Source organism: Balaenoptera borealis, assembly GCF_965194805.1.
Source record: "Balaenoptera borealis genome assembly, chromosome: 21".
Lineage (NCBI taxonomy): Eukaryota > Metazoa > Chordata > Mammalia > Artiodactyla > Balaenopteridae > Balaenoptera > Balaenoptera borealis.
Window position 1 is genome coordinate 14,820,619 of NC_138880.1, and position 22,628 is coordinate 14,843,246.

The 22,628-nt window shown below is 40.6% G+C and overlaps 1 long non-coding RNA gene across 1 annotated transcript in view; it reads left to right on the plus strand.

The window, feature by feature from the left end:
- The window catches only part of LOC309619676, a 51,587-nt gene that overhangs the window by 15,654 nt on the left and 13,305 nt on the right, over window positions 1-22,628 (plus strand). Inside the window, exon 3 of the long non-coding RNA XR_014239147.1 lies at window positions 1-22,628. This exon is cut by the window's right edge and continues 9,176 nt beyond it. This is a non-coding gene — a long non-coding RNA (uncharacterized lncRNA).

Here is a 22,628-nt window from a genome sequence, read left to right on the forward strand (position 1 = left end):
GAAATGCCATGCTTGAAAGTGCCTTGAGCTGTGAAGCATGACAAGAACTAGCACCCAAGAACTCGTCAGAATAAAAACGGTCTGACAGCAGCTACTCCGGGGAATCGCCCCTCTCCTGCAAGCCATCAACATGAAGGTGCTCCTGGGATGGAGGGACGGCAACTTTCCAGGCATAACCAGTGTTTTCAGAATCTGTACTTGTTTACTCGGTAGGTCCAGATAAAGGGCAGACATGGATGGGCAGGGGGAAAACATATGTTTTACTTCTTCTGCATCTCAGGCTTTCGTTTTTTTCCTCATTATTTTGACGGTGTCTTACCTAGTTTCCCTGGATCTTCTCTCCCTTCCCCATTTTCAATTTATTTCATATCTTGGTAAAAGATTTGTTTCTATAAACATGAATCTAGTTATATTGCGTCACTGAGTCCCAACTCACTCTCCGCATTCCACTGAATAAACTCTCAAGTCCTTGGCATTGCATTGAGAGAACGTCACAGTGTGGCCTGAATTTATGCTCCCAGCCTCATTCCTAGCCACCTCCCTATCAAGGGTGAGTCAGTCATTCCCCTTTGACCCTTAAATCTAAGAATTTATCAGATTTTAAAGTTCTGTGGTTTTGTAAGATCCGCTATCAGTAAGATGCATTTTTTTCAAGGAAACTTTGTATTGAAATATGCAAACAAATAAGTGCACAAACCTTAAGTGTATAGCTTGATTAATTTTCTAAACAAATTTACCATCATTCAAATGAAGAGACAGACCATCACCAGCACCCCTATTAGTCTCTGCAGACCCTCTCCTACTCACTCCCTGCCCACTACCTTCTATCACTTGTGATTAGTTTTTCCAGACTTCAACTCTACATAAATGTATGTTCTCTTTTGTATCTAGCTTCTTTTGTTCAACATAGATTTATGAGGTTTATCTGTGTTAGCATATGTAACAATAGTTGGTTTATTCTCATTGTTGTATTGTGTTCCGATTTATCCATTTTATTTTGATGGACATGAGGTTGTTTTCATTTTGGGGCTATTAGAAATAGCGCTAATCTCGATATTCTTGTATATGTGTTTTGGTAGCTGCTTGTGTGTATTACAGTTGGATGTGAACCTAGGAGTAGGATTACTGGGCCATGGGGTATGTGTACCCTTAGCTTTAGTAGATACTGCAAACAGTTTACTGAGGTTGTTGTGCTAATTTATATTCCCAGCAGCAATAAATGAGTGTTTGTCCACATCCTCACCAACACTTGGTTATGCGGTCCTTTTTCATGTTAACCATTTTGGTGAATGGGTAGTGCTATCTCATTGTGGTTTTAATTTGTGTTCCCTGGTGACTGTTGATGTTGAGAAATTTTTATATGTTTATTGGCCATTTTGATTTTTGTTTTTTATGAAGTGTATATTCAAGTCCTTTGCTCACTTTTTTCCTATGCTCACTTTTTTCCTATTGATTTTAGGAGTTATTTATATATACCGAGTTTTACATCCTAGATACAGGAAATTTTATACACACACACGTATATTTATCCCATTTTGTGTCTTGCCTTTTCACTTTCAATGTTATTTTTTGATGGGCACAAGTTCTTAATTTTACTGAAGTTCAGTATATTCATTTTTTTTTCTTAATGATCAGTGTTTTTTGTGTCCTGTTGAAAAATCTGCTTGCTCCATTTGTGAAGATATTCTCCCAGCTAGAAGCATTACTGTTTTGCCTTTTATACTTAAATCTGAAATCATCTAGACTTGATTTTTTTAATATGATGTGAGGCAGGAATAACAGTATGGTTTTCCGTATGGAATCCAATTGACCCCATTTATTGAAAAATCCATCTTTTCCTCTGTTGTACTGCAGTGTCACCTTTGTCATAAATCAAGTTGCTGTATTTGCTGTTTGTCGATTTCTGGATTCTGTATTCGCTTCCATCAGTCTATTTATCTATCCTGGGGCCAATACCACATTGTCTTAATTACTACAGCTTTACAGTATCTTGGTATTGAGTAGTGTAAGTCCTCCAGCTTTGTTCTTCAAGGTTGTCTTGGCTATTCCTTTATTCCTCTAAATTTTAGAGTCAATTTGTCAATTTTCATAGAAATAAAACTTCTGGGATTTGATTGGTATTTCGTTGAATCTATATATCTATTTGTGTGAGAATTTCTGTTTTTATGATATCAAATTTTTAAATTGGTGCATATGGTTTATTCATTTATTTGGGACCGCTTTAATTTTTGTAAAAGTGCCTTACAGTTTGCTGTAAGAGGTCTTGGCTAGCATATTGTTTAGGATTTTAGCATCGATGCTCATGAGAGATATCATCCTGTAGTTTTTCTTTCTTGTAATGTCATTGTTAAGTTATGCTGGCCTCATAAAATGAGTTGGAAAGGGTTTCTGCCCTTATGTGCTATGAAAGATTTTGTTAAGACTGTTGTTACTCCATCGTTAAATACGTTTGGATGAACTTAACTAGCAAGGCCATCTAGCCTAGCCTGGTGTTTTCCTTGTAAGAGAGTTTTAAACTGAGTATTCAATTTATTTAATAGATATACGTTTAAAATTTTAAATTTATCTTTCTGTTATTAAATTGTGTTTTTCTTTGTACATTTTGTCTAAATTGTCAATTTGTTGACATGTTATTCACAATATCTTAGCAGTTTTTAGCATCTATTTAATCCATAGTAATGTCCCTTTTCTATTTCCAATATTCACAATTTGTGTCTTATCTCTCTTTTTCTTATCAGTTGTGCTCAATATCTATCACATTTAAATGTCTTTTCAAAGAACCAACTTTTGATGTTGTTGATTTTCTTTGTTTTATATTTTCTATTTCATTCATCTCCCCTTTCTGTTATTTCTTTTCTTCTACGTTATTTGAATGTGATTTACTGTGTTTTAAGAAATTGCTTGTGATGGATACTAGGAAGATATGCATTTAAAACACTTTCTCTATAGTGGTGATAGGTTGCATTATACCATTTGCCTTTCTCCTCATTGTCTTTTGTGGAACCAAAAGCATGAGTTTTCAAATGAGGATTCCCGAAGAAACTAAGTATGAAAACCTTATTTTTTTAGAGGGCAGCTTCTATGATGTAGAGCTGTGGCCATAATTATAACTGTTAATGGAACAACTCGAAATGTTGCCCAATGGTCTGGATGGTAGAGTTCATCTCTCATGCACCCAACTTACTATATAGTAGGAAGTGACTTATACAAAGAAGAATTGAATACTGGGCAGTGGCCTTGGACAGTATGTCATTTTTCATCTCCTTTCGAGATTAATCTATCAATAGAACTGCATTAGTTTCCTAGGCCTGCCTTGACAAAGTACCACAAACTAGGTGACTTACAAAAATAGACATTTATTGTCTCACAGTTCTGAAAGCTGGACATCCGAAATCAAGACCTTGGCAGGACTGTGCACCCTCTGAAACCTATAGGGATATGTTCCCTCCCTGTCTCTTCCTAGCCTCTGGTGGTTTGGTTTGCTGGCAATCTTTGGTGTTTCTTGGCTTGTAGATGCATCACTCCAATCTTCTGTCTTCACATGGCCTTCTTCCCTCTTTGCATGTCTGTCTCTGTATTCAAATTTCCCCTTTTTTTGTAAGGACACCAGTCATATTGGATTAGGGTCCACCCTAATCACCTCATTTTAACTTGATTACCATTACAAAGACCCTGTTTCCAAATGTCATAATCTGAGGGACTGGGGGTTAGGACTCCAACATAGCTTTTTTAAGTGACACAATTCAGCCCACAACAAGAACAATTTCAGTGCTGGTTGAGAAGCCTCCACAGGTGGACAAATGGAAAGCCAGGCAATGGAGAGGGAAAGGAAAAATATCCCATAGACAGGCAGGTAAAGCACTCTCCTTGAATATCGTTCCAATGATTGAAGTGCTGCTTTACAGATTCATCAGCCTTCTTGGGCAATACTATTTCCAGCATTTGACCCTATTTGTTTTAGTCCTTGGAGTGAACATCTAATCACATGTAGCTCCCATAGAAACAAAACAGTTTGGTCCCAGGACTCAGCCCTATCACTGATAGGAAACCTGGCTTAACATTGTGAGGCCAAATCGTATGAATTGCTTTCAAACCTATGCATGCTAAATTAAATCTGTATTTTCAAGATGGCAGTCACCTTAGGCGAAAAGGAGGATTTTAGAGAATGATTGGAAGGATGGGACGCTAGTGCCTGCCCTTCCAGACTACACTGAAGCTTCTCTCTGGCACCTCTTACCTTTCAGAAATTTAGTACCTACTCTGCTCCTGTGATTCTCTGTGGTTGTCTGCAATGTTTCTTTCTAAATTGCACTTCAGCAGTATCACCCTCTAGGCAGCCTCAATAGATTTTTAAGAACAGAAAGCAGAGGGGCAAATGAACTACTAAGAATAGCTACATTCCTGGGTCAGTTAAATCCAACTCGACATCCTTAGTGCTTCTGTAATGCGATAATACCGATGATCTACCTCATAGCGATGTTGTGAGAAATAACAAATTAATGATTGCAAAGCACTCTGAAAATAGAAAGGGCCCAATAAAAGCTTGTAATTATTAATGCTAATCATTTGCAAGTGACCTAGAAATTACTGTTAAGTTATTACATACTTCTTGTCATCCATTCTTTTCTTGTAAGTTTTGGACTTCCAGCCCCAAATTCTGTGTTGAGAGAGATTATATATTGCTACACTGCAGCCCTCAGGAACCCTCTTAGCAGAAACTTAGAAGCAACACTATCCCTGCATCTCTTGTCTCTAAAATTTTCTCTTCCCTATTGTTGAAATTGGATACAAATTCTTGATATTTATTCATTCACTCATTCATTCATCCATCCAACTGTTATTTATTGAGCATTGCAGGCACAGAACTGGATTCTGGGAATACAAAGATGAAAAAAATACACATGGTACCTATTCCCTTGGAGTTTATAGTTTTAGAGACAGAAATAAAATAACCTGGCAGTTGTAAAGAATGTACAGAGTGTACTAAGATGGAAATAGCAGAGGATGCTAGGAGGGGACAGATGACCCCACATGGGAGCTGAAATATACAGCCAGGGACTAGATTGATAGGATATTGTTGAATTGGAACATCGTGCCTCACCCTTAAAGGTCATCCTGTTTCCTTCCATCACACTTTCCTAAAAGAAATGTACTTATGGATGAACTTTCCCACCACCTTATTTCTCCAGGTAACAATTCATCAATGTCCTTTGTCCTTCCTCTCTTTAAAAAAATGAATGCGAGAGGCAGATCTTTTACCAAACCAAAGAGGACTTACCCTATCTCCCCAGCTACCCAGGGGGCAGAATGAATAACTCATAACCAACCACCAGAAAGACGTGCAATAATCTGTTAAGTTTCCATGTCTGCTGGACCTTGAACGTTTTCTGTGAAGAGTACGGAGCCCCTCGTGCAGGTTCATCTTTATCCCAGGACTAACAATGATCCTGGTTAGGGGAATATCCTAGTCAGGGCTTGGGGTTATTAGTCCTGCTATCCTCAATGCCTCCCTACCCTGGTACCCTGATCTCTCCTCCTTCCTGTGTCTTGGTGGTTAAGGTCGTAATTAATTTTCCAGTTCCTTGGAAGCAGGATGTATCCCTCGTTCTCTCTACACTGGGGTTTCCATCTTGCACCTCAGCCCTTCTTTGTGACTGGAGAGTTCCACCACCCACCTCCCCAGTCACAACCCCTTTTCTGATGATTACTATGCCACAGCTAGGAGCTCGACTATGGCTCTTTCTGTCCTTTCCCGACGCAGCCTTGGAAGCCGGACTTGTTTTGAATGGTTTGTTAATGGTACTTGAATCTGGCCTGTTCACCCCTTCTTTACTTCCCCGCCTTCCACAAATATTTATTGAGTCCCTCCTCTGATCGCCACACAGTGCTCAACCCTGGGGACACAAATGTTTAAAGTAACATTCAGAGTTCCCTACACAGCATTTTTTTTTTTTTTTTTTTTGGCTGCGTTGGGTCTTCGTTGCTGTGTGCAGGCTTTCTCTAGTTGCGGCGAGAGGGGGCTACTGTTCGTTGCAGTGCGCAGGCTTCTTGTTGCAGAGCACGGGCTCTAGGCACGCAGGCTTCAGTAGAGTAGTTGTGGCTCGCGGGCTGTAGAGCGCAGGCTCAGTAGTTGTGGCGCACGGGCTTAGTTGCTCCGCGGCATGTGGGATCTTCCCGGACCAGGGCTCGAACCCGTGTCCCCTGCATTGGCAGGCGGATTCTTAACCACTGCGCCACCAGGGAGGTGCCACACGGCTTTCTTTAGAGTCACCAAATACTGGGAGGACCCTTGCAGCTTCCCAGCCTACTAAGGTGGAAGGCATTTAAAAAGAAGGTCAACTAAGGCCAGGGTTTGAAGCTGTCACTTTAGAAAGTGACTGCTCCCTGGGTACTCACCAGAGCAGCAGGCCGCTGACTCTGACCAGCTTGGATCTCTCTGTTCTGACTTTGGGCTCATTCAGTGTCCTCTCAACTTTGCTCAGCAATCGTCTTTCTCCTGTGAGTACAGTCTGACCCAGTAAATGGCCATTCTTTCTGCTCAACACATCCTCTAATTCCTGTAATTGTTCCTGGACTCTATAATGGGCTTTGATTGTAACCATGAATCGTTTTTCTGTGTTTGGTTTTCCCAAAGCCCCAAGAGAAGTGCTTTACTCTGCGATTTCTTGGATTTGACCTGTTGGGCCAATGTTTTAGGAGCTCAGTCAAGTATGTGGATACCAGCACCCATGGGTCCTGATCTTCCTGCCTGGACCCCTACCAGCTGGACCCATTCTCCTGCTCCCACTGGAACGTGGTTTTAGCGGAGAGGGCAGAGTGCAATGATTTCTTGCTTGAGAGTTGCTTCAAGTAGTGGGAAGCCCAGGCTCGGAGCTGTCATGGCATCAGCTGGATCTCTCAAATCTCCATAAGGTTCATTTTTGTTTACTTCAGGTTGCACCCTGTTATTAACATCATTAAATACATTTCTGAACTAGACGCAGGAAAAAAGACACAATGGGTTAAAATCAACCAAGATTAGCAAATTCAAGGGAAGAGTGTGGTTTTAGGTATTTTCTTTAATTCAGATCACTCAGAATAATGTACCCTAATCGTACTTTGTAAATATCTGTTTATTCTACAGATAGATATGTATAACAAGTATACAATAGATACAAAGAATTGAATTGTCCTGTCTTGTATAATTTAGGAATCGACCTCTAGGTCTAGGTTGGCTGTGTCCCTCATTGCCTATTTTCTAAACTCCAGGATTTGGAAAGAATCACTATTTTTTTTAAAAAGTGATTGTTAAGGAAGGCTTGTATGGCTATAGTTTAGTACAATTATGATGTTAGATTCTGGGACTGCTAACCTGGCAGTCCTATGACCCCAAAGGATAAGTTAATTTAAAGTAGATAAAGAAGAACTACAATTATTACCTTTTGTAGGGCCAAGGAGTGCTTGTTAGGAACAAAGTGTGTGATCGAATGCTAATGATGGTTCTGCAGGCTGAGCATTTCTGAATACTTTTGGTACACAAATTGCTCTTGGTGGATGTAACTCTTTCTCGTGAAATTTGCTCCTTGGGGAAGTATAAAAGAAAAGTATGTCTTTCTTAGGTCTGTTGTTCAGAGAAAAATGGCACTGCTTTTATATAATGAGGAATAAGGTAGGAGAGGGAGATGGCTATATCACATTATCTCCATTTTGTCATTCTGTGTTGGGGATGGCATAGAGCCAGTGCATCTGAACATTATTATAGAACATGGTTGCTATTAATCAAGTACATTGCAATGTTTTTTTTTTAATTTTTAAAAATTTTATAACTTTTTATTTTATATTAGAGTTCAGTCGATTAACAATGTTGTGTTAGTTTCAGGTGTGCAGCAAAGTGATTCAGTTATACATATACATGTATCTATTCTTTTCCCATTTAGGTTGTTACATAATATTGAGCAGAGTTGTCTGTGTTATACAGTAGGTCCTTGTTGGTTATCTATTTTAAATATAGCAGGGTGTACTTGTCATCCCAAGCTCCCTAACCATCCCTCCCCCCTTATTTTTGGGATATAAATCTTCAGATGACATAGCAAGAATATATCCTCTGCAATTGTCACCAAAGGAGAACAGAACCCCAGTTCCTCAACTGTTCTAGACAGAGCCGGGACTCTGTGCCTCTTTCAAGTACCCTGAGGTTAAGTTGGATGATATTTCTTGGAAAAGCAAGTGATGAAATAATGTAATAAAACAATCATTATACTCTGGATTTGTGAAATTTAAAAAAATGGCTTTAGATGCTTTCATGTGTTTTTTTTTTCTTTTTTAAAAAAACTTAGAAATATTTTCCATTTATGCCTCTATATGTTAGAATAAAAATTGTACGATCCTACATTATGGGATTGTTCACTCTAAGGTACTGCTCTACTGAGAGAAACCAACCTTTTTGAATGCTTAACTCTGGGCCTGGAATCTGTAGTTCATAGGTTTTAGTAAATTCCTGGCCACTGCCTTGCTTCAGGTGGACGTAGACGAGTACTTTCACCTCCTTGGGCTTTTATTTGTGTCTCCAAGAAGTGAGGGTTAATATAGAGAAAGTCATCCAATTGCTTGGCTAGCGCTGTTCCCTGTGCAATGTGGCATTCAGTGCCCCAAGAGTCCTACATGGACCTTCACCCAAGTTGTGAGGGAAGTTGGTGATGAGGGAATGCAAAAGATGCTGGTGGATATAACCACCAAGAATCTGCCCATCTTTGCCTTCTGTACCTGCACATAGGGTACCCCAGACTCCTCCACATGCCTCTAGCCTGAGATAGGAGTCAACATCTGGAGTTCTAGGTTACTTTGGTGGAAATGGCCACCAAAGTAGCCCCCCTCTAGACTCGGTCATGCATTAGATTGTTGTGCCCCGGGCACGTGCCCAGGTAATTAATTGGAATGGCTGCTTTGCCCTGTGATCTTTAAGACACCAAGATTTGTGGTCATCTCTGAGATTGCATTGCAAAGTCAAGGCCATGTCCAGTCACTCTTGAGATCTCAGCAGATCTGTTTTTCCCAACCTCTTTTCTTCATCCTATTGTTTCATTCTTTATTCCTTTGAAAGTGAGGCTTCAACAAAATGCTCATCGCAAAAAGAAATCAATGAAAAGACCTAATAAATTCATAATTTCACACCTAAAAGGCTACACAATTGTTCATGTTTTTGAAAGCCAGGTCTTTATATTTGCATGTGCTAAAAGAAACCTCTCAGACATACAGAATAAAATCTCCTATATTTCTCATTCTTTCTCAACTCCTTCTACCTTTTAGAATAACAAACTAAAGGATTTTAGGATAAAAAGAAATGTTCAACATGCTGCCAAGAATGGACAACACCAACTCACATCTTAAATACCATGAATTTTCTTCTCTACTCATATCTATTCTTCGATTCACACTCACAGTATGTTAAGCTCTGAATTTCATCATAACGCACCACGGCATTACAGGTCTAATCCTCACCACTAAATCAGAGTCCTGAACTGATTCAGCAAATTGAAGGGACTCAACATAGGTGGATTTGCTGCTGAATACCTTGCTTTGATATCTCTAAGGATCTGAAGTTAGCATACTTGCCTTTGGGTGTCTGCCAGTCTTTTATTTGAAAAATCCAAACAAAGATCTCTCCCCTCGACAGTGTATACCTTAGGGAGACTTCCAAACAACATCCCAAAAGACAGAGCTGCCAAGAGATAGTAAACAACGTTCAATAAATAGAACCTGTTTTGGTGAATGCCTTCTGGTGTTGTATGTTTTGGTGTAGCAAACTTTCCCAGTCAGTTAATAATTGATGGACTGGGACTTCCCTGGTGGCGCAGTGGTTAAGAACCTGCCTGCCAATGCAGGGGACATGGGTTCAATCCCTGGTCCGGGAAGATCCCACGTGCCACGGATCAACTAAGCCTGTGTGCCGCAACTACTGAGCCTGCACGCTAGAGCCCGCGAACCACAACTACTGAGCCTGAGAGCCACAACTACCGAAGCCTGCATTACTCTAGGGCCTGTGTGCCGCAGCTACTAAGCTCATGTGCTGCAACTAATGAAGCCTGTGCATGCCTAGAGCCTGTGCTCCGCAACAAGTGAAGCCACTGCAATAAGAAGCCTGCGCACCACAACGAAGAGTAGCCCCTGCTCGCCGCAACTAGAGAAAGCCCGCACGCAGCAACGAAGACCCAACGCAGCCAAAAATAAATAAATAAATAAATAAACTATAAAAAAATAATTGATGAACTATTTGAACATATTGAGGCACAAATATACAACTTTAATTGGAAAAACTCTTATTTATCCTTATTCTCCTTCCCTCCCCCCATCATGGTATTCTAATGGTGTCCTTCAAAAGTAATTCCAGGGTTTAAGAAGGCTTTTTTTTTTTTTAAAAAAAAGAAGGCATTAAAAAATAGTTTTTCCTATCCTGATGGATCCTGCATACTCTCCAAGGAACTCCTCAGAGTTGACAATATCAGGTATTTTAAAGTTACTCTACTAAAAGAGAGTGGATGGAAACATTTTTAGAAAAATAATTATTTATAAAGCAATGTCTCTAATTGGACAGACAAGTGAGAGGATGAATGACTTGGCTGTTATTTTCTTGGCGGATGGGGGGCTTTTTCCAGTGTTCTGGAAAGTTCAACCCAAATCTCTCCTTATTCTGGGATGGGGCTGGCCACAGCTGTGGAAGCAACAGAGACTCCCTTTGTTCGTGAGGCCGGACATTAGCTGTTAGAGCAGACAAGCCTCCACTGTTCCCATCAGGCGTGCAAAGGAAAAGCCTGTTGCAGAGCTGTGGGGAGAAAAGCATGAGAGCCAAGTTTTAATTAATCAACAAAGTCATCAGATAGGGTACAAGGTGGTTTGCAACAGTACCTAGCATACAACAATGCAGAAAATAAGCAAGGAAATCAAGAAGATTCGTGGGTGAAAGAGAAAGGAAATGAAGGGGAGGATTAAGATGAAACTAGACCGGAAGTTGGTACCCAAAACACAGCTATAAAGCCCAGGACACATAAAGAGGGAAGGATGATCGGTTACACATAAAACCAGAGCAAGCTTGGTCTCTTGGGCTGCAAAGCTCTCCTCCAACTTCTGGCTACAAAGAAATTCCTCTAGCAGCTTTTATCTGAAATATCTGCAACCTCATTCCTGCATCAAATACAGTGATCACATTTTCTGTGGTTATTTGGTTTAATGCCGTCGGTGTAGACAGAAGAGAGATCACATTCTCTGAAGTCAGATTTGTGGGACAGAGCTTTCTCTCTGAGACTCAACAACAATCTACCTCTGTGTTCTTTTTCTTCTCCTCTCCTGCCTCTCTCTTTAGCTCTCCACAGAAGAGGGAGGAAAAAGAAAAGGAAATAAATATTCAATTTTTCTTACTGTATATGTTAAGTGCTGGGTTAGGAGATTTGCATACGTTATTTCATGTAGTCCTCACAATAAATCTATAATGGAAGTACTATTTCTCGCATTTTATAGATGACGAAAGAGGCCCCCATACCAGAGGTTAAAAAATTTACCCAATGCTGGTATGTGTTAGAAGCATGATTTGGACCCACAGCTGGACTTTGATGATAAATCAAATATAGCTATAATTTCTGCTCAAATCAATCAATCAGCAAGATCTTTCTAAGATCTTCCTTGTGTCCAGGTCTGGAGATATTCTATAACTCCACCAAATTCCCCCATTTATTTGCTAACTCTCAGCCTGGGGAGAAAAGGCAGGAGAAAATATCTGTGGATTAAAGAGGAGTGAAAGGGATTTGATATTTTTTATATTCCAGTGATGTTTCATTTTTCTACTTTATTTTTTTTTTTCTGATCATCCACCCTTAAGCAATATATCGGTCAGGATATTAAAAATGAGCAGAAAACCATTTTTTTTTCAGCTACTCTTTATCTAAGCAAGGCATAGCTAGCTAGAGGTAATTACAGTCCATTTTGGAGAACAGACTGCCTGCCTTGGCATGTTTTTATTCCTAATACTGTCAGGCTGTAGATGAATCCAGGGCAAAGCGTCTTCACTGTATTATATGGGAGAGAAACAGAGTCAAAGTCATCTTAACTTTGTAATGAATAGCATTTGTCAGAGTGAATATTTGGCTCCTGGGAGCTTAAAGGAGAAACAGGACTAAAATGCTTTAATAGTCCAGAGACTAGCACAGTGAAATGAATTTATTGCTTTTAGGGGAGTCCCCAGTGGACAGGGCATAATGAAACTTGCTATCTGATGAGGCCGCCTCGGTGTAGGAGACCCACGGGCAGGCAGAGCAGCATACTGAACGCGGGCTCCCAGGAACCTGAGGTGACTCTCCCACCTGCCGCAGAGGCGGCGGATTTCTCTGCTGTCCGGGTGAATTGATATGTAGAATAAATGTTGAAAGCTCTTAGTAGGGGTGGTGGGGTGTGGTCACGGGCCTATCGCAACTGCTGCCCCCGAGACCATCCATTTTCAGGGTTGGCTGTCCAGATATTAGACAGATTGGACACCAGTAGGACACTAACAGCCTGACTGTACTTGGATTAGCTATAAAATGAATCACACCAATTTGTGACCAGTGGGGAGTGTTTTTAACAAACCCAGAGGCCCAAGTAAGCTCTCCAGATGCTGAATAACAAAGTAAATGAATTGGGCACCTCTGACCTCCAAGCACAAAGCCACTCATTGGACAGAGGAAAACTGACAGAGAAAGAAGGACCAACAGCTATTGGAAGAGGTGGGAGTGGGGGACTAATGCTTTTTGATGCTGAAGAAAAAAATTGTAGGAAGGGGCTTCCAGTTTTGCCAAAGAATAAAAGGTTAAAACATTTCCACAGCCTCTAAGATGAAGAGGAACCCAAGAGACTCACATAGAACAAACAATTTCAAAACTAAGAAAACAGGAGTGGAAGGAGAGAAATGCAAACATCTATCTAGATGTAACTCCAATGAGTAGCAATTGAGGGGGAGACAAATCCATTTATCACTTCTTCCTCATCACTAAAAGGCATATCTTAAAGCTTTTATTCCATTATTCACTCCATTTATGTATGTGTAATGTTAAATCATTTCATTATATTTTCCTATATTCCACTGGATTGAATATTGTCCAAGGACAGAGACCATATTAATGTAGGCAAGAGGAGTGCAAATTGGTGCAATCACTTTGGAAAACAGTTTGATATTATCTCCTAAAGTCGAACCTTTTTATGGCCTAATACTTAACAATTCTACTCATAGACAAATAGCCAAGATACGTTCCTGCACATATACAGCAGGGGATACATATAAGAATGTTCGTAACATTAAAACCTGGGACCGAATGTCTATAACTGAAGGGAACAAATAAATGGTAGATTCACATAATGGAATATTATATAGTAATCAAACAAATGAACCACAGCAATTTCGCAACAGTATGGATAAATCTCTGCAAATAATATTAAGTGGGAAAAACGAAGACTGGTCAAAATGAATATACCCTTTTTACAAAGTTAAAAACAATTTAAAAAATATTTTTAAAGGACTGTATGGATATACAAAGAACACATACACATATGAAAGCAGGGAATGATGGCCATGGAATTCAGGGTGGTGTGGAATGGGCTGGGGAGACCGTGTGGTCGGATATGGGTTTTCAAGGCTCTGGCTTTTATTTTGGGTGGTGGGTTTACAGGTGTTTAATACAAATGACTAAATAATGAATAAACAGAAATGGGTCAAGCATGGGCCAATAATGAGAGTGTGACCAAGGATTATGGAAAATCCAATTCTGGCCACCTGAGAGCCAAAGGGATGAAAGAGAAAAATAAGAATAAATTATGCTCATCCTAGAACACTTCATTTAGTACTTGCTGTTTAACAGAATTTCATAACCATGATGATGGAATAAAATATTTGCATCTAATTAGGCTCCTTGGTAATAGGGTTACTCATAATTAGTACTCCAAGCAGACTGATTCTCATATGTTGGTCCAAGTTTTTGAGTCTTGACTCAAGCATTGGCATAATTCATATGAAGAAATTATTTTTTTCTAAATATTCCAACATTTATTTTTTTCAACATTTTATGAAAATTTCAAATTTATAGCAACATTGCAAGAATTTTACAATGAACACCGTATACCTACCACCTACATTCTACCATTAACATTTTACTCTACTTATTTTATCAGGTACCCATCTACCCTTCTATCCATCTATCAACCAACATTGCAAGAATTTTACAATGAACATCGTATACCTACCACTTACATTCTACCATTAACATTTTACTCTACTTATTTTATCAGGTACCCATCTACCCTTCTAGCCATCTGTCAACCTATCCCAGTTTTTTGTTGCATTTCAAAGTAAATTGCAAATATCAGCATACTTCTCCACAAATACTTCAACATTCATATCTTTAACTAGTTCCAACATTTATTTTCTTTTCTCATTTACAAGGGGCTATAGATAAAAAAAATCAGGCATTTTGAGTGAGAAAGAAAAGTGAGTGTCAAGTAGATTTGAAACAGAAAGCAATAAAAAAGAATGTGGTTTTTAAAAATGCTCTTAAATAAGTGAGCTCCAGCACCTCAGGAGCAGCTTGACCAGGGAAAAGAATACTGTTCTGTCAGCAGAGGAGGACAAGTTGATCCTGAATGTGGCCCAAGGGAAACACAGTCCAGGGCTGGGCAGCACAAAGGTAAATACATCTGCAGAACTGTTGACAGGCAGAATCAAATCCCCACACTCTGAATGGCCCCATGTCATTTTATGTGGCCTCTACAGTAGGAGCACTTACAGCCTCCCTGGAGCATTGATTTCAGCTTTTGTTTCTGAGCTGAACTGGATGTGATCCTTCAAGTAGGAGAAGCCCGAACACAAAGACTCTTACAAGCAAACATGGCAGACCTTGGAAGGGCATTTTTTACCCCAACACACTATCACAATTATCTGATAAAGGGAACAAGATCGCTACAGCGATAGCTGCCCCCGATCAGGGCCCTCCTGCCAGGTACTTCCAGGAGGTTGGAGGGACCTCTGTCCCATACTCTTTAAACTCCAGTTCAGAAGAGACTATTGATTGAGTTACTATCATCCCACTTTAGCCCATGGCATAAACCTGCCACCTTCCACAAAATAATTCCTCGCTTGGTTCGGTTCTACCAAAGCCATCTAGGAAGTCCAATTCTTGGTATTTGGGGCTGTTATCAGAGGGCTCCAATTAACACACACGTAACTTAACAAGCATAGACGTAACTTGGATGGAAGAAAAACATTAGTATGCTTAGTCTGTAAGATTAGCAATCAATCATTTAGAAGGGGGCAATGCTTTTAAGACATGAGTCAGAAAACTATGGCTGGCATGTCACATCCAGTCCTCAGCCTGCTTTTGTAAATAAAATTTTATTGGAACTCAGCCATGCTCATTATTTTACCTATTGTCTGTGGCTCTTTCACGGCCAATAGCAGTGTGGAGTAGTTGCAACAGAGACCATATGACTTGCAGAGCCTAAAAATACTTACTCACCTGCCCTTTACAGAAAAAGTTTGCTGGCCCATGGGTTGAATGCAGTGGCTTTCAGGGAAGATACATTTTGATGGAGTGGGTAGAGATCCGTGAAGGCTTTTAGACAGTCCTACAGAGTCCCCTGTGGATGTGTGTTCCTTTCCACACTTACACTTCATCAACCAGAGAAACTCTGCTCCAATTTCCTTTACACTTTGGGTTTTGGTATAAGTGTTCATTTGAACAGAGTTCTACAGCTTTCAGAAGCTTAAAAACAAAACAAAACACTGTCTACAGCAATGATTCTCAACCGTGGCTGCATGATAGCATTGTCTGGGGGCCTTAAAACAAATACCAGCAATCTGCTCTGGAATTGAAATAAAAACAAACTTCCCAGGTGATTCTACTGTACATCCAGGTTGGAAAATCACTGGTATAGGGAACAAGGTCAATTCCAGGTGAGGTGCCCCTGCAGAGGCCTTGGACAGTGAACGAGGTGGATGAGAGCACTGAAAAACTGTCAGAGGCAGACCCAACTGGGTAAGAGAGACACAAAATATAGGGGTTGAATCAGGACTTTCATAGGTCAAAGTCTGTTAAAGTTGATGTGTAGCTAACAGTTGTATCTTAGTCTACGATGCAAATTGGCTTATTATATTCCCTCCAGGCCACTTAAACCAGGATGGCTGCAGTTAAAAGGTGCAATTCAGGAACATATTTAAAGTTGGCCTGGATGTAAAAGCATAATCTAACCAGAATTTTAAAATATGCAATGCTACCACACACTGTCCTGTATCTGGTCCTGTCCTCAGGGCCTTGTGGGAGGTCATTTCAGATATCGGAGTAGATGATAAAATGGCAGGGAGGAAGAAAAATAGGACAAAAGATAATACCTTGGTTTCCACTGGTAGGAACTTAGGCTACATGCTTATTCTCATGTGAGATTTTCTCCAGCATGTTCTCTAGTGATACTCTGGAATTTTTTCCAGGGTCTTTGGAGCTCAGAAAGTCAGATACACACAAGGGAGGGGAGGAGTGTGGAGGGGCTGGGTTAGGATGTTCCTATGGGGCAGAGGTGGTGACTTCTAAAGGCTTCTCTGGTAAGAAGCATCTCTGATTCTACAAACAAGCAACCAGGAACAAGGCACTCAGGGATCTCACTCGTAGTTGAGGGGAGAGGTTTTTCCTTTCCTTCTGAGAATTGTGATTTAAGTGAACTGACCCCCTACAGAGTTCCTACCCCTGCCTACTGGGACCCAAAGTTCCCAAATACAGGGCAGGAAAGACAAACGAGACTCTGAAATACTTGTGAAGACATTCCTTTTTTTTTTTTTTTTGAGGTGTAATTGACATATAATATCATATTAGTTTCAGGAGTACAACATAATGAATTGATATTTGTATACATTGAGAAATGATCACCACAATAAGTCTAGTGAACATCCATTACCATGCATAGATACTAAATTTTTTTTTCTTGTGATGAGAACTTTAAGATCTGTTCTCTTAGCAACTTTCAAATATGCAATACACCTATTGTTAACAACGGTCACCATGCTGTACCTTATCTCCCCAGGACTTGTTTATTTTATAACTGGAACCTTGTACCTTTTGACCCCCTTCACCCATTTCAACCGCCCCTCACTGGAAGAGATTCTTTTTGAAAGCCCACGGAGTGTGCTTGGAGATAGGGGATGGGGAGGGGAGGGGAGGGGATTGGGTGGGTGTACACACAAGTAAGAAGGACAGCAACACAGCCCTAAAAGTGCATTCTCCACAGCCCTTTTAGACTTGAAACTTTTATTTTCAGAAGTTGTTTCTTGCCCTAGGATGCCTTCCATCCTCCTATACATGGAAAATTTTACCCATATTTCAAGACCCCTTTAAAAGTCATCTTCACTGTGAAATCTTCTCGAGTTGGCCCCGATGGAGTTGGCCACTCCCACTGTGCTTCTTTAGCACTGTTTTATTTCTCTATTTCAGTATTGTGATCATGTGTCTTCAGGTCTGTTTCCCATTGAGCTGTGAGCCTCTAGGGATGTAGGCAGTGTCTCAGTCCTCTTTGCACCCTCTTTGCCCAGCCCAGAGGAGACATACAACATAGACCTAGGAAGCAAATCTATCCATCTTTTCTTAAATCAGTATCTTATAAGTATGTTTAAATTGCCTGTTATAAAAGAACAGGTAAATTATGACTTAGAAGGTATATTCAACAATAAACATTCATTAAGAACCAACTCTGTGCCAGGCATGGTGGCCTGTGTTGGGAATGCAAAGTTAGATGTAATCAGTATGGTTTCTGGTGTCTAGCAGGTTACAGTTTAGTGGGGAGACAAATCGTTAGGGCGAAGTGAGCTGAGCTACTTCAGAAGCACGAGCAAGGCAGTGTAGGAGCAAAGAAGGATGTGTTTACCTCTTGTGGATAGCCCAAGAAAACCTGCCTAGAGAGAGTGTGAGAATTTTCCTAACAGTGAATCTTTGTGTGGGGTGGGTGTGGGTGTGTGGATGAACTAGAGACAGGGAAGGTAGGTATGCTTTGGGGGTGGGGGGTACGTTTTAGAGGGTTTGGGTCTAGAACCATGGTGGAAAAGAGTACAAAAATGTTCTCTCAGCTGATTCCTCGGAGGGGAACCGACTCTCTTTTCCTGGACAATGACAGTTCAGGAGATGACCATTCCTAAGAGAAAAAGGAAGAAAAGAACCACTGCTTCACTCACTAGTTTGACCAAAAATGGCAACCCCCATTGTAAGGGATCATAAGGTAGAGAAAGCTTTTTTTCCTGTAAAATTAGTTGGATTTTACACAACCCAGCAAGCAATAACAAGACCTCCTACATCACTTTGTCAGAGAGAGGCCAGTAATTTTCAGGTGGGAACCGATCCATTTACGCAATGGGAGACTTTCCCTCATGTACAAAGTGCTCCATAGCAATTTGTGGCCTCACAGAATGCCATTTATAGTTCCTGCAGTGGCAGGAAAATTAGGGGGCAGAGTGATTATTACTCTAATCGCAAAGCTGAAGGATGCCTTGGTCATACTGGTCTATTATACCTTTCCTGCCAGCAAGGGACTGCTCTACTTGGCTTTCAGCCTTGAAGAAGCAAAGTGAAAAGGGCCGCATCAGTTCCCCTCTTAGATATTAGCTTTCAGCTTGAAAGTCTCCTCATCAGCCGCTAACTAGAGTCTGAAGTCACTACCCAAAATAATGCCCCATCTTCATTTAGAAAATATCTTAAATTCTTCTTTAGGGAGTCAACCCGGGCTCAGGAAGCTGGATTTCAGTGAAAGTGAGATCCCCAAAGAAGCCCTGACAATATTGCATAAAAGCTGTCCCATCATCATCTCTAAGCAGTTCATTTAAATGTTGTATTTTATTCTTGCTAAATACTTGGATGGTTCCCAATTTGCACTTTGCAAGGCAGAAGTAAGCATGATGTCCCAGTCTGGATTGTGTGGAGAGGTATTCCTAACAGGATCTCCCTTCATTGTGCTCAGCTAATTGCTAATCATGTAGTGATGGATGTAAGTTGCACAGTTGGCACTTTAGGCTCACAAGCTCACTATCCGTTTCTGCTACTAAGAGGACAATGGCTGAAATAGTAAGAGATTACCAACCGTATCTCAGTCCATGAAAATACAGTCTAAATGGGTGCAATAACCCTTCGGAAGAGCAGAAGAGGCTTTAGGGAAGAGGATGCTAGAGGTAGGTCCCACCCAGACTCTGCCCTGACGTTACAGCTTAGGGTCATGAAGAAAATGTTCCGTGCGTCTCAGTTAACCTGGAAAGAAGAATAGATGCTCTTGTTTGCGGGAGGAACAACACCACCAAACATTTCGTTCAGAGAAGAAGAAATGGCACTAATAGTGATACCGGGCCTTTGAAAGTCATGTTGCAATGTTAAGCCTTTCTCACATATCACCTCCTTGAATCATCTAATAACAAGATAGTTGAGTGGGTCACATTGTTAATTCCATTTTGTACACGATGAAATAAAAGAACGGAGAAAAGCTGGTAAATCACTAAGCCACGCTGCTAGTTAATGGTAAGGTAGGCAGACCCTCACATCACATCTGTCATCAGTGTCATGCCGATGTGGCCGTAGCTAAGTGGCTGTCTCTCTTCGCATCATATTTATGTGATTTGGAATTTTGGTTTGTAGGTTCATTTTGAGTAGGAAGCTTTTGATTTATGACTTATTTTTTCCTTGCTCTCTATCGTATCCTTGATGTTGAGAAAGCAAAAGCTCAGACTAAGAAAGTACATAAAATATCTGCCCTGCTACTCGTCACTCTGGGCTAACAGGTAACAGATAAAGCCAGCTGCAAAGTGAAGAGTAACCAATATTTCTCCCAAGGACACTCTGCCATTGTAAAAATTCACAACCACCCCCATTTTTTAAGGGGTGTTTCTTTTACGTATTCACTGTGAAAACTTGTTTTCTAAAATCACAGACTGTCTGAGATTTTGCAGTTTGAAATTATATCAGGAAGAATGAGCATTCCACTTTTGCCTGGAAGATCTAAGTCGTTCTGCAACAGACAAGCAGCCTCAATGATCAACCCAGGCACCGAGGCTCAGATGAGGGGTTTCTGAACACATTTCACTTTAACTTAACTTTGCAGTTTCCGAGGAAATGAGACCCTGAGTCCACTTCACAGTCCTAGCCTGGTGCTGACCCTTTTATTCACAGGCCTGCTTAGCATTGAGTCTATCAAAACACCACTTCATTCCATAACGAGATACCACTTCATACCTACTAGGATGCCTGTAATCAAAACCATGGAAATAACAAGTGTGGGTGAGGATGTGGAGAAATTGTAACCCTTATGCATTGCTGGTGGGAATGTAAAATGGGGCAGCTGCTGTGGAAGACAATTTGGTGGTTCTTCAAAAACCTAAACACAGAATTACCAGATGGCCCAGCAATTCCCACTTCTGGATATATGCCCCAAAGCTTTGGAAACAGGGACTCAAACAGATACTTGTACGTCAATGTTCATTGCAGAATTATTCCTGATAGCCAAAATATGGAAACAACCCAATATCTGTCGATGATGAATGGAAAAACAAAATGTGGTCTATGCATACAATGGAATATTATTCAGACTTGAAAAGGAAGGAAATTCTGAAACATGATACAGTGTGGATAAACCTTGAGGACATTATGCTAAGTGAAACAAGGCAGTCACAAAAGGAGAGATATTGTATGGTTCCACTCACTTGAGGTACCTAAGGAGGCAAATTCATAGAGACAGAAAGTAGGAGTAACTGCCAGGGGTGCGGGGGGGAACACGAATGAGGAATTAATGGTTAATGGCTACAGAGTTTCAGTTGTGCAAAATGATAAGTGTCCTGTAGATGGAGGGTGGTGATGGTAGCACAACAATGTGAGTGTACTTAATGCCACTGAACTATACACTTCAAAATGGCTAGGATGGTTTAAATAAACACCCTCTTCATTTAAATTTCACCTAAACTCCATTCTTCTCCAAATCCTATGCTAACCCTATTTTCCCCCTTTGGTGAGACACTCACAGTTTCTCTGGGGGTGCTGTCTTGCTCATAGCAATGAGTAAATAAACCTGGTTTTGTTGGACTATAGGTTTGTCCCTGGTGGACTTTTGTTGATTGGACTAAGAAAGTGTTCACTATTCTCTAACAAACCAGATCTATCATATGAAATTTGGGGAAGAGTGGCACACGGTGACCTTGGGGATATTGAAGATCCTTCCACTGAGCCAAGAGGACAACTTAAGTCTCCAGTTGAGGACTGGTTTGTTCTCCCTTCTCCCAGAGCCCTGAGTTTCCATAAAGTCATGGCTCCACGCAGATGGTGGCAGCATTTGTGTTCAGCATCTTTTCAAGAACAGAGGACCCCATCCTAGTCCCTGGGCTCTCCATGCATGTGGCTCCAGGTCCATCTAGGGAGAAGCACTGTTTATCCTTGTCATTCTGAAGTTGTGACTCCTCAGGTGCCATTGCTGGCTTCCTGACCCAGATCCCAGTGGGGCTCGGGCTTCTGTCTCTTTCACCGTTCTGAGGTCCTGTTCTGCTTCTGGTCTGCAGAGATATTTATCTGGTTTTCTTACACTGACTATACCCACCCATTTATTTGTCTATCATTGTTGATTTTAATGAGGGGTTGAGAGTGAGGCATAGGGAATGCAGCAAAGCATGAAGACACTGTGTCATCCTGACCAGAAGTTCTAGTTTAAATGCTTTAGTGGCATTGAGCTCTAAAAACGATTATGGAAACTTTCAGCCATATGAATTTAAAATGAAACACCAAGCTATAAAAGAGGTATAAAGCCATCTAACAATGTTCTGACTTTCTTAAATGAAGTCTACTTTGATTTTTTAAAATATCAACTATCAAATTCTTTCCATTTTCCTTGCTGCCTCTGCTTTGCTAGTTTCCCAACCATTTATATAGTGTGCCTACTAGGTAACCCAGGTAACCTACTAGGTAATCTCACTACCACAAGGGAGTAAGTACATATAGACCTTGTATAATAACCTAGTCTTGCAAGTGGTGAGTGATCAAGTTGAGCAGTAGCAACTCTGGCCAGGAGAACAATAAATAATGTTAATTTAGGAATTTTACCCTGTAGGGACTGTCAACTAAGATCACCTACAACCAATAATATGATTAAACATTGTACACAGTGTCAACTTTTCCAACACCAAGCTTCAACTTTGGTCAGCTTTGAATTTGATGGGGAAAAAAAAAAAAACCCAAAGTCAGGTTTTTGTGTTTTTTTTAAAGGTAGTATGGTCCATTTTATTTTATTTATTAATTTACTTATTGGCCATACCACACGGCTTGCGGAATTTTAGTTCCCCAACCAGGGACCGAAGGAAGCCATGCCCTCTGCAGTGGAAGCGCAGAGTCCTAACAGCTGGACCACCAGGGAATTCCCAGACTCAATTGTTTTTATTCTTTTAATTTATGTATTTATTTTTTTAGCAGGCAACTTTTATACTTTTTTAAAAAAAATAAATTTATTTATTTTTATTTTTGGCTGCGTTGGGTCTTTGTTGCTGCGTGAGGGCTTTCTCTAGTTGTGGCGAGCAAGGGCTACTCTTCATCACAGTGTGCGGACTCCTCCTTGCTATGTCTTCTCCTGTTGCGGAGCATGGG